The sequence below is a fragment of the Trichosurus vulpecula genome, chromosome 5 (genome assembly GCF_011100635.1).
Source record: "Trichosurus vulpecula isolate mTriVul1 chromosome 5, mTriVul1.pri, whole genome shotgun sequence".
In the NCBI taxonomy this organism is placed as follows: Eukaryota; Metazoa; Chordata; class Mammalia; order Diprotodontia; family Phalangeridae; genus Trichosurus; species Trichosurus vulpecula.
In genome coordinates, this window is record NC_050577.1 from 69,826,874 (window position 1) to 69,840,041 (window position 13,168).

At 38.9% G+C, this 13,168-nt stretch overlaps 1 protein-coding gene across 2 annotated transcripts in view; it reads left to right on the forward strand.

Moving 5' to 3' along the window:
* SVIL (supervillin) overlaps positions 1–13,168 on the forward strand; it is a 234,524-nt gene that overhangs the window by 4,000 nt on the left and 217,356 nt on the right. For both annotated transcript variants that reach the window (XM_036758584.1, XM_036758589.1), the window contains exon 2: positions 4,337–4,440. The gene's annotated coding sequence lies outside the window, so the exon portion shown is untranslated. The remainder of the gene's footprint in view (positions 1–4,336; positions 4,441–13,168) is intronic.

Sequence of the window (13,168 nt, forward strand, 5' to 3'; positions counted from 1 at the left end):
TCAGAGCGTTTTCATTTGGAAAGGAACCTTGGGGATCATCTGCTTCAGCCTCCTCATTTTGAAGATAAGGAAACTTAGGATAAGGAGGCTTAGAAGTGAAATCACTTGGCCCAAAGTCACCCCCAGCAGTGCAGAGCACGTCAGAGGAAATGAGTTCAAATCTTGGCTATGATGCTTACTACTTGTATGATTCTGGTTACCCTTCAAATGAAGGGTTGCTAGTTGATATGAGTTCCTGTGGTCCTCTGGTCCTATGATAGAACTAGGATTGTTCTAATGTTCATGTCTCCTCCAAATCTACTCCATCATGTTTGAACTCTTTTCAGTAGCCAGTTTCTAGGGTCCTCCTTCCTCTCTTCCCCTTCATGGTGGGTCATTAGCTTTTGCTTCTAGTTTTTACTGTATAAGAAGCCATCACATTGGGTCAGGATTTTGAGAAGGATGAATTAGAGATGAACTTCCCCAACAACCAAATAGGAGAAAGAAGAGAGTGAAATAAAGGGTTTCTGCCACTGGCTTGGGGGAGTTGATGCAAAGGGAGAAAGTACCGGTTAAAAAAATGTCTACTCTGCTTTTCTAGTAAGGAAGGAAGAGTTTTACTGAATTTGCAATGTGACTTCATAGATGTGACTAGGAAAATAGTAGAACAGTGAAGAGCCTCTTGTGTGCTCTCCATAAGAAATTTCTTTTTTAATGCCTGATTAATAACTGGAACATTGTGTCTAATTCACCTCTTTGAGAGCAAAGAGCCTAATTCACCACTGACCTCCTGTGGTTTGACCCAGCCTCCTTGGCTAGCTCTTTTATAGATGGAGAAAACAGAAACCATTAACCGAGATAGTAATAACTTGCCCAAGTGAGCATACAGCAGAGATTACTCATGGCTCTTGAATTTCCAGCCTGCTCATTGGTCCATGTGCCAAGCCACCTCCCCCTTGGTACTTTTTGCTAGCTTTATCTCAGGAAGAGGGCAGTGATGTGGAAGACCAGGCTGGGGTGGGAAAGGAGAGCAACTCGAACCCCACATCCTGCTACAGATGGCAGTTAAACCTTGGTGTCTGCTACTGCATGAGAGTGGTCAGGCAAACAATGTCAGATGTGTGTGCCTTGCCCTTGTAGCAAAGGGTTACATGGGGTCATCTGGAGGCTGGAAATCTGAAAGGAAAAGAATCAGTCATTCTGGCAATGCTGGCTCATAAACTTACACTCATTTGAGAGATAAGGAAACACTGTAGACACTGTTTAGATCAATAGTCCTAGATTTATCCTTAGAAACTGAAAGAAGTAGTAAATAATTGGTGATTCAGTATGTTTTTAACTTGAGTCTCATAAACTAGAAAGTCCCAAATTAGGTATTTACAGATTTTCTACAGAGCTCTCTCCTGTTCATTGTTTGGCATTTAAACTCCCCCTACTGTTACTTATTAGAAGGTAAATAGGAAAATATAGTTTCTAGTACTAAGTATCTGTTATTTTTAATGTAAAAATCAGAAATCTTAGGCCTATTTTCCTGCCCTTCTAGAGGGGGAAGAAGCTATGAGATAATATTTAGAAAGCGTTAATTACTGTGATAATAGAATTTGGCAGAGGACAGGAGAGTTGGTCCCAACTAAGCCTCAGATCTTTTAATATTTTATTAGAGTGTTCATTGTGATCTCAAGAATATATAGCCAGTTGAACTATTGGTAAGATGACTTGGTTGGACAGTGGAAAGAATGCTGGGTTTGGTAGTCAGGGAGCATGGGTTCAGGTGTGGCAGGTCTGCTGCTCATTGCTTCTAAGGCTTTGGGCAGCCCAGTTAACTTTCTTGGGCCCCAGTTTCTCATCTATAAAATGAGTTTTGTATTAGATGGCATCTGAGGTCTGAGAATAATAGTGTTCCCCGCAAATCACCTGTCCTGCTTCTAGCCCAGCCCCTTCAGCCGTCATTTAGGGATAAGGTGCTAGTGATGCCAACCAACTGCTGACCAATTGCCACTCCTGGGGCAGGCAAACCAGCCTGGCTGGACCAGGAGCATCCCTATGTCTCTCAACTCCCCGTCAATCTAGTGATTTGGGTAAACAGGTTTTTGCCATAAACCCATAGTACTCTTGTCAGACTGCTTGGGAGAAATACAAAATTGAGAGGTATTATTGAAACACATTGTAACTATTATCAGACAATGAACCAGGCCCAGAACTGAATAGGAGGAAGAGAACAGATGAAATCTCATTTGGGAAATAGACTAAGGTGGCATGCATCAGGCAAGTCAATCCACTGTGACTGGCATGACCCCTCTCACCCATAGAGATAGTTTAGACCCCTGATCCCAAGAGTGTTTGAATACTAGTGCCCAACCAACCACTGCCCCCATTTCCAACCAAGGCTCCACAGCCATTATAAAGAGGATAAATCCATTTGGGGAAGAGGACTTCCTTCCCCAACAGCAACTGTTGACGGGTCACCACTGATGTTAAGCATAGGAGCCTTGGGAGTGGCAGCGCCCCCAGCCCACTGGTTTTGCTGTCAGCTCAGCCCTGCCAGACATCATCCTGGAAAGTCACTGCCAAGGAGATTAAGCAGAATCCAGAAAAGAAAGTTCTTAGCCCTCTTAACCCTTTCAATGGTTCCGTATCAGAAACTGATATGATTTTATTAGTGGAAATGACGAAGAGGCATTACCCCTGTACCCTAAAGACCGTGGGAACTTTCTATCTGACTTGCAGTTTAAGACTTCTCTGTCTTACCTGCCCCATTAGAAGTGAGATCCTTGAGATCAAGGACTCTCTTTTCTGTTTGTATTCTCAGAACATAGCTTTGCCCATAGAAAGCACTTAATAAATGCTTTTTCATTCATTCATGATAATTGGGGAGAGTCCATGTATGAGCTACCCAGAATCACAGATGATCATTGAATACGGTGCATTGAAAATGCCAAATAATAAATCTTCTCAAGCCATTCATTGTACAGATCTGATAGAACAATTATCATGAGACTGTAAATTAAACTTGGAAGGAATTTAAGAGATCATCTACTGTACCCTCTGCTTACAATGACTGAGGCCACTCTGGAAAGTGATGTGTTTGCCTCCCCATTACTCAGGGCAGAAGCATTAGAGCTTTGATTTGATTTGAAACGATTAGAACCCAGGACTTTTGAGGCCAGAGCTTGTGCTCTTTTGATAGTTAGAAACTTAATTGTCTAATCTAATGGTGCCCAGATAGTATAGCCCTTTCCGGTTGATGAGCCACATTGTAGGCAGGCCAGATATTGTGATCTGCCTTTTTAGAGACAATGTTTATATTTTCTCCCTCATTTTTATGTAAAATGGGAGCTTGGTTGCTTGGCCACTGATTCAGTATTTGTTTTAGGTGGTGTTATTTAAGCATAAAGGAAGCAGAGGACGTGATCCATTCTGGGCAAGATGTTCCTGCTCTTGCCAACTGTTCTCTTGTATATAACTCCTAAGAAGCAGTTGCTCACGATGAGCAAATAATATGGTACCTAATTGACCATATGTAAGTTTAATGCTTTTCTTAGCTATGTGAAAATATGCTTCGTTCCAGGAGTTAGGAGGCCAGGATCCTACCACCTAATAACTATTCAATCTTAGCTCAGTTGAACTCACTGAGCATCCCTATGTCTCTCAGCTCCCTATCAATCTACTGATTTGGGTAAACAGGTTTTTGCCATAAACCCATAGCACTCTCATCAGACTCCTTGGGGGAAAGCAGCTAATCACAAAATTGAGCGGCACTATTGAAATACCTGTAACTACTGTCAGACAATGAACCAGGCCCAGAACTGCGTAGAAGAAAGAGAACAGATGAAATCCCATTGGGGAAATTGAGTAACACTTTGCCTGATTCCTGCTGTTCTTGAAACAAAGCCCCATCTTTTTAACATTATTGTTCTTCTGGTGATGTGTCAGGGCTGTAAGGCATGAAATACCACATGGTTTGAGGAATCAAATCTGTAGGTCACTGAAGATATCAATGGAGATATCCATGATGGACTGAAATGGGCTACAGGGAATTATGAATCATGAATTCTGAGGAACAAGTGGTTTCAAAGATATGCATGACCAGAAAAGTATGAGGGCCTGGGATAGTCATAGATCAGCAACCAGTGAGCTCCATAATATCAAGAGATCCAAGTCTAGGCCAGCCCCTATCCTAGTATACTAGGCGGAAAACTCGCTACTGGAGTATTTATAGAATATGAAGGCTCAGAGTTGTGATCTGGGCCTTGGGAGGGAAATACCAACACTGATGAGATGAATAATTGAAAAAAAAAACATTTACTAAAGCTTTATTTTAACAACTATTTAAACAGATTTATTAAATTTTTTCTAGACTGATTTTCCGGCTTCTCAATTAAAATCTTATTCTGAAGCTCCATTGTGGTGTGGAGGTGACCTTGGGTTCCAGAAGGCAATGCCAGCAAAGCGCATGTTCTGGTAGGTTTTACCAAGCATTTAAATCAATGAATAATGGAACCATGACTTCAGGGTTAGACTTAGCTCGATAAGGTAGGCCTCATCCCCAGGATACTGGCCACCAAGCAATTCCTTTTTTTAAACAAGGCCACTCATAAAATTTGGAGGGAGGCATACCAGTGAAATCACTGATTTCTCAAAGTTCAGGTTTGTAGCTGTATCAGAAAAGTCAATGAAAATTTTGTTATTTTATTCACTAGAAATAATTTACTATAGGCTATTTTTAATAAACTTAATAGGAAGACCAAAAACCTGTGTAAAACAGTAAAGGTTTTCTTTTCAACATGTTATTCTTCATCACCAAATATGTTTATCTTAACAAAACATGTGTTTCCTAATTTATAATAGCTTTATTATCTAAAATGCGAGTTAAAAAACAAAAGAGAAATTTTTGTTGCAAAGAGATTATTTAGGCCAAGTTAATAAGGAAAAATTGAAATACTGGTCTGTAGCAAAATTTTCCTTGGGTATCTGCCAGCAGAAGACTTTCCCTATTTGAGGGCCCAATTGGATTAGTTGAATTGATTGGCCCAATCCCATCATTATCTTCTATGGGAGTAAGAAGGAGTCTCTTTTTATTTTTTAACCTTTGACCTTTAACCTAGTTCAGTTCTTCTAGATATCTGCTCCTGTTTGGGGTCATAAACTTCTCAAAAACTCAGCCATTTAGAGTAAAAAAAAATCTACTTGCTATTATGATGTGATGATTTTTTAGGGTACAAGACAATGTGTCTTTATTTTACAATTCCAGGTGGTTTTAGCTCCAAGTCAACTAAGCAGCTCTCCCTAAATTCCATAGTTCTTATGAAACTAGATCTTTTCTTCTAGGCCTCCAGCAACAATTTCTTTAGAAATTACATTCTTAAGTAGCCACTTGATTCTTTTATCATTTTTTATTTAAATTTTTTTTTAATGAACAATCTTTTGTTTCCTTTCTCCTTACACATCTCCCTCATTAAAAGAAAAACAGAAAAATAAAAATATAAATAAAAAAATAAAAAATAAAAAAAAATAAAACCAGTGTAACAAGTAAAAATTACAAAAGCAGTCACTAGTATTTATATAATAATTAAAAAACAACTTATAAATATTATCTCGTTTTATCCTCATGGCAACCCTTGAAGGCAGGCGCTACTATTAAACCTACTTTATAGATAGAATTAAGGCATACTGAGGTTAAGTGACTTGTCTAGCCACACATAGCTAGTAAGTATCTAAGGCTAGATTTTAACTCAGGAAGATGAGTCTTCCTGACTCCAGGCCCAGTGCTCTATCTATTGTACTACCTAGCTTCCCTCATATTGACTTAGAAAAAACCACATATCAACATTATCTATGTTCTGTTGTATTTTATCCACTGAGCCACCTGACTCCAACAAACATACAACAAATCTCCCAATTGGCCATGTCCCCAAAATATGTTTCATTCTGCTCTCTGTCAGGAAGGGGGTAGCTTTCTTATGGGTCCTTTGAAATCCTGTTTGGTCGTTGTGTTGATCAGAGTTCTTAAGTCTTACAAAATTGTTTGCTTTACAATATTGTTACTGTATAAATTGTTCTCCTTGCTCACTTTACTCTGCATCAGTTGATGCAAGTCTTCCAAGTTTTCTCTGAAATTGTATCCTTTATCATTTTCTATGGCACAATAGTATTTTATTATATTCATAGGCCATTGTTTGGCCATTCCCTAATGGAAGAATGGCCACCTGATTCTTGAACTTGTCATTCTATTTTCTCGTCATTTTTTCTACCCCCAAACTCTTTAATTCCTTGAGGATTTCCAGCCTGAGGTTCATTTCCACTTATTTATTTCCTCATTTCCCACTTGGATAACTTACAAAATCCCTACCCAATTATCAGGTTCTTAGGGGGAATCATATTCATCGCCCTCCTACTCTGCAGGTGCTAATCCAGCTTTGCCTCATCTGACCAACTCCACTACTGAGATATGGACTTACAATTATAAAATAATGTTATTAAATTAAGATGAGCTAGTATCAACAAAAAGGATAAACACACACACACTCTTTCCACTTGTAAATTAAAGTACTGTTTTAAAATATCATTGCTATCTCATGGAGAACAGGCCTAGAAGTCAGGAGAATTTATATTCAAGAACCACTTCTGACAGAGCCTGGCTGTGTGACCCTGGGCAAGTCACTTAACCTTTGCCCCAGTTTCTTTATATATAAATGTGACTAATAATAGCTTCTAACTCCTAGAGTTGTTATGAAGATAAAATAAGACAATATTTGTAAAACACTTTATAAAATTTAAAAAGTATAATGTAAATGTATGTAAATGCTGGCTATCATGCTGATGACATGTGGCCTCAGATCAGTCTCTTAATTTATCCAGGTCTCACTATCCTTAATTGGAATATGAGATTGGACTAAATGATTTCTAAGGTCCTTCCAGCTTACTTATTAGCTGTGTGACCCATGGCCTCACCAAACCTGTCTTACCTTCCATTTTCACATCAATAAAATGGGGATAATGATAACACCAACTCTGGAGCATTTGAGGATCAGATCAAATAGCAATACATGTTTGAAACCACTTCGACATTCTTTTGTTTTTAAAGTTGAATTCAAAATTCTTTCCTTTCCTCCTTTTCCCCACCCATTGAGAAGGCAGGCAACATGATATCAATTATATATATGAAGTCATGCGAAGTATATATCCATATTAACCAAAAATAAAAAGCAAGAAACATAAAGAAAATGAAATGCTTCAGTCTACATTCAGAGTTCATCAGTTTTCTCTCTGGAGGTAGCTAGCATTAGTGATCATGGCTCTTTTGGAATTGTCTTGGATCATTGTCTTGATCGGAGTGGCTAAGTCATTCACAATTGATCATTATTACAGTATTTCTTTTGCTGTACAATGATCTCCTGGTTCTGCTCACTTCACTTTGTATCAGTTCATATAAGTCTTCCCAAGTTTTTCTGAAATCATCCTGTTTGTCATTTCTTACAGCACAATAGTATTCCATCACAATCATGTACCACAACTTGTTCAGCCATTCCCCAATTGATGGGCATCCCCTCAATTTCCAATTCTTTGCCACCTCAAAAAGAGCTGCTATAAATATTTTTATATGTGTGGGTCTTTTCCCTTTTCCTTTGATCTCTTTGGGATACGGCCCTAGTAGTGGTATTGGAGGGTCAAAGGGTATGCACAGTTTTATAGTCCTTTGAGCATTGTTCCAAATTGTTATCCAGAATGGCTAGACCTGTTCTGTCAAACACTTTGAAAACCTCATAGAGCCGGATAAATGTTTACTAATGTTGCTATTGCTACTACTACACCTTCCCAGGTATCTTGATACCAGGAAAGGGGAGCCATGGATAATGGATACAAAAGTTCTCCAGGTATTAATAAAGGTATATTCCCTCACTGTAAAATTATTAGGCACTGTAGTTTATAAACCAGTCACATGTGAGTTTGGGTAGTGTAAATCAATTCCGAGGGCTGGGTCCTTCCTGGGTCAATGCATGACGCTGAATTTCTGACTCTATATGAATGAAGACCAGACTGTAGACTGGCTCGATTTTTCCCATGTACCAGCCCTCTTACAAAGTGTCACTTTTGCAGCCTATCTATCCCACTCCTTCTTAAAATTCATTTCTTCAATTAATAAACATTTATTTTCTCTCCCGCCCAAAACTATCTTTGCTACAACAGGTAGTACCTGCCCAAAACCTATTGGCAATGCTAACTGAAGAGCACTGCTTCTCATCTCTTGTATTAAAAACAGAGCTCAAGCTGTTACCTTCTCTGAAGTGTTGGAGAGAGTTAAATTATAATCTCATCTCTAAATGAACTGTCCACTAAGAGGGGAAAAGAAACACAAACAGAAGCCTAGCATCCTTGTTTCCATGCTCTGTTCACATGACCCCTGCACGAAACTTCCTCTCTTGGGTTTCTGAAGCAGATAAAAAATAAAAGAGGTTGGCAGGGTTGCCACAACAGGAAAAAAAAAAAAAGAAATATCCTTTTGGTCGGATCTAAGAGGAAGGGTTTTATAAACCATTAAGAGACTGAATTTCTCTTTCTGTTAAGGGATTGAGAGGCTTTTTGGCCTATCAGTCACAAGTATCTAAGAAACCCTGCCTCCTCCTAAATAAGGTTTTAATGAAAGTGAGGGAGCCCAAGGAAAATGAGTTTTTATTACAAATGTGCATAATTTAATTTGAAGCAAATTGGAAGTCTGGCTCAGGGAAGAACTGAGGCTGGGGAAAGGGTCAGATCTAATTCTGATCCTCTAATTGCACAGACCAGTAAGTCTGAGGGTGGAAGCTTGTAATTTTGGTTTGTCCTCACAAAGGCAGAGAACAGTGCTTTCTAGTGCTAATGCCAGTTTGATAGGAATAGGAGAGCCCTATGGTGGCATTTGAGGCTTTCCTGTCAGCGGGTGGTGAAATATGGCTAGCTATTTAGACAACTCTTCCGGATGGTAAGAGTAAAAACTGAGTTTGATGATGAACATATCTCTTTTTTAAAAAGATTCTTTTTGAGGGAGCAAGGTAGGGCAATTAGGGTTAAGTGACTTGCCCAAGGTCACACAGCTAGTAAGTGTGTCAAGTGTCTGAGGCTGGATTTGAGCTCAGGTCCTCTTGACTCCAGGGGTGGTGCTCTACTCACTGCGCCACCTAGCTGCCCCCAACATATCTCTTATTAAAAAGCAAAACAACAATTGTTCAAAGACTTCTTGGGCAATATGGGCACAGGTTGATTTATCTTAATTAAAATATACTTAGCACCTTCTCTTTGCCCAGGCTTACAGATTGTTAGAAATGCAGAGGATGTGTCAAGGAGCCACTAATTTCACTGGGGAAATGGGGCATATAACCTTCTTCTGGAAATGTAATTCTTGATACTAGGTGATAAATAAATGCTTAGTGAATAGTTCCTAGAGTAAATGCCATAGGGGTCCAGTGGAAGGAGAGATCGCTTTGAGGCACTTGGTCACAAAGGCTTTGTGAGAGATGTGAGGTTTGAACTGGTTCTTTAAAGATAAGTAAGACTTGCAGAGAGTGGAGGACTTCATTGGAGATGAGGCTGGTAAGATCCACAATAGAGTTAAAGATGCATAGGTAAGAAAATGTCATGCATATTTGGGGGACAGTGAGTAAACTAGTTAGACTGGAGTAAATGGTTTTTGTAATGGCCTAGTGAGAGAGAAGACTGGAAAGATCAGTTGGGGCCAGATTTTGGAGTGCAGTCAATGCCAGGCTAAGGAATTTGGATTTCAGCCTGTAGGCTGTTGGGAGTCACTAAATGTTTTTAAATAGGGGAATGGGGGGTGGGGAAGGGCATGATGAAAGGACATGATGAAAGGAATATTTTTAAGGTAGTAAACCTGGCCAGCTGGATAGATTGTAGGGGGAAGAATTAGACAGAGACTGGTTGGGAGACATTGTAATAATGAAGGTGAAAGTTAATGAGGACCTGGACTGTAGTAGTGGCCATGGAATGGAAAAGAAGGGCTGTAGAAATTAAGTAAAAGAACTTTGTGATGGGATATGGTGCGCTGTCTCTCTCTCTCTCTCTCTCTCTCTCTCTCTCTCTCTCTCTCTCTCTCTCTCTCTCTCTCTCTCTTTCTGTCTTTCTCTCTTCAGTCATTTCAGTCCTGTCTGACACTTCATGACCACATTTGGGGTTTCCTTAGCAAAGATACTAGAGTGGTTTGCCATTTCCTTCTCCAGTTCATTTTATAGAGGAGAAAACTGAGACAAACAGGGTTAAGTGACATGTCCTGGGTCAGTTTTTGAATATAACCCTTTCCCCTACCCTATACAGCAAGCCATCTCTGTAGCAAAGAGTAAAAAATATAAAAGTAGGCAGGGGTGAGAGGCAACTTATTCCATATGCTCCATATTCATGATCCCCCATCTCTGCAAAGAAGGGACACACATTTTCATCTCTTCTTCACATCCCAAAGTATTTTTCAAAAACAGCTTTGTGTTATTGTGAGAAGCATCCATTTTCACTTTCTGATTACAAACGAAGTCTTACCATAATGTCATGTTCTGTACAATTGAAGTGAGGTAAAGGTGCTTAGGTTTACTTCTTTGTTTTGCCTTACTCTAGGTGCCTACTTTATCTATGAAATATTGATTGTGATATTTCATAACAGTTAAATAGAAAGTAGTATTTAAAACAAAGTAAACAATGGTATGAAAATACTTTTGGTTTTGTTCGTTTTAAATTTTTCTAATTTTGTAGTTTTTCACAGGATTCAGAGATAATCATATGTTTGACTATTTGCCTATTCTGATTAACTGAGTACAACCTTAGTTCTCAAAATACACGGTATTGATTTTCAAAGAATTAGAATTTTATAAAATATGGAACTACCACTGAGCATTATTTAATTTTTAGTGGCTATGATACAGAAGCTCCAACATTTTATACCTCAGTACCATCGATGTGAACATTGTTTATCATGATGTGAGTGGAAACATGTTTCTCTAAGCTGTTTGTTTATTGGGATTCTGGATAGATAGTAGTTTTCTGTGTTTTAGATAACACTATGATATGATTTGCAATCAATGGGAATTAAGGGAATTACAGAATCTAAGTTATAAGAGACTTCAGAGCTTTCCTAGTTCAACTTGTCATTTGACCAAGAATACCTTCAATAATGTTGACAAGTGGTTACTCTGATTCTGCTTCAAACTGTCAGTGAGGAAAAACTGGACCTCTCCCAACTTTAATACTAAGGAAGTGTTTCCTTACAGCCAGTCTAAATCTACCTCTTTGCAAATTCTACCTGTTTTTCCTGGTTCTGCCCTTTGAGACTAAGCTAAAATAAACACATCTAAGTCTCTCGGCTTTCCCTCTCTAGGCTGAATATCCCCAACCTCACCACATGATCCTTGTGTGGTAGAATTGTCTAACCAGCCTCATCACCATCTGGATGTACCTAGTTCAGCACAACCTTTTCTCCCACACTGAAGACAGTGGTGCAGAATCTCCAAGTTACGAGGCCCCTCAGAGATCATCCATTCCAACCTCTTCCTGAAGAGGAATCTCTTCTACAATGTATCTTACAAGTGGTCATCTATTTGTTATAAGTAAGGGCTTGATTTTTTTTTTTTGGATGGGGGACAGATTGGTGGAGTTTGGGTGATTGACAAGGTTAGGAAATGGATTTGTGATCTCATTGATGTAGGTAATTCTAGAGGAGGAAGCTCTTTCTGCCTATGCAGTTTGGCACCTCCTCTGTAACGTTTAGTCTCTTATAGAGTTATATAAAACTTATAAAGAATTTCCTGTTGTACTGAGAGGCTAATTGTTTACCCCATCATCCAGTCAGTGTATGGCAGAGGTCTTCCTGTCCCTAAAACCAGCTCTCTGTACACTTCCTTTGTAGTAGAGGTACTATTTGAAAAAGGAAGAATTGATGTTGATGTTGATGAATTATTTCTAAATTATTTCTAAAAATCCACACAAGAGAGCCCAAGGAAGGTCAGGAGGGGACATAGCCAAGTCAGGACAGTGGGGAACTATCATGTTTAAATATGAAACATACAACAACAACAACAAAATTCAAGGTCTGCCCAGTGGAAACTTACACTTTCATATCCACCTTTTCTTCTCTTCACAAGGAAATGTTAATATTAATTGATGTTTGTCAAGTTCATAACAATAAAAAAGGCAAGTTTAAATTTTACAAAATGACCATTTAGCCTTTACTTGAAGACTTCCTTAAACATTCATTATCAACCTCAACTGGCTGATCTGTCATGTTCTTAACATTCTGGTAGGAAAGAATGTGTATCCTCCATCCTGGTTCAGGAAGATGATTAAGCTAACATGCTAAGGTGTAACACTTGGGTGCTCCAGAATGTGTCTTCTTCCTGCCCCTTTGTTATATAAGCTGCTTCAAGAGTTTGTGCTATAGTGTCATGGCATTCTTAAACTTCCTGTTCATGTAGATGTGTCCTTCAAATGAATAGGAGGGCTTTCAGGGTGGATTTTCATTTCTGTTCAGGTGGACAAGAACAGAGTGGTGACTGAGATTGCTGCCCTTAAACTTTGGCTTGAAAAGCTCTTTAACTATTTGGGGGGGGGGGGAGTGCACAGTTCTACTTTTAAGGATGGTTCATTCCCGCAAGAAATAGATGGTTTTTTTTAAAGCCTGCTACATTTGGAGAATTCAGTCCAATCTGTGGTAATTAATGAGGGGGTGGGTATGGTTAGGATCCTTTCAGCTAAGTGCAAGGGATTATACACCTAGCTGCTAATTTAATTTCATGTATATTGTGGTATAAGAGATTGCTACAGGGAGATATCATTGAAGAAATTTATAGCTAACTCATAGCTCTTTAGACTCAAAACCTGACCCATATAAGAAGTAAGAGAAAGAGAACCTTGGCTACTACTGGTTTAAAAAAAAGTGCACACTCACTTGTAATGAGAAATGAGATTAAGAGTGGAGAAGGTTCTTATCACTGACATTAATCAGGGCTCTCTGATTCATTTCTCATTTCTCAACAAATATAATGTGCACCAGAAGAGCGTTAATGGCTGAATTCAGTTAAAATGCATTGAAACTCATGGTCAATTTAAACTACCTTTAGAACAACAGGTTATTAAATTACAAATATTAGATGATTCAGAAACATATAATTCTCTAACTTGGCCAGGAACTTGGGGTTTACAGCTAAGTGGTGCTAAG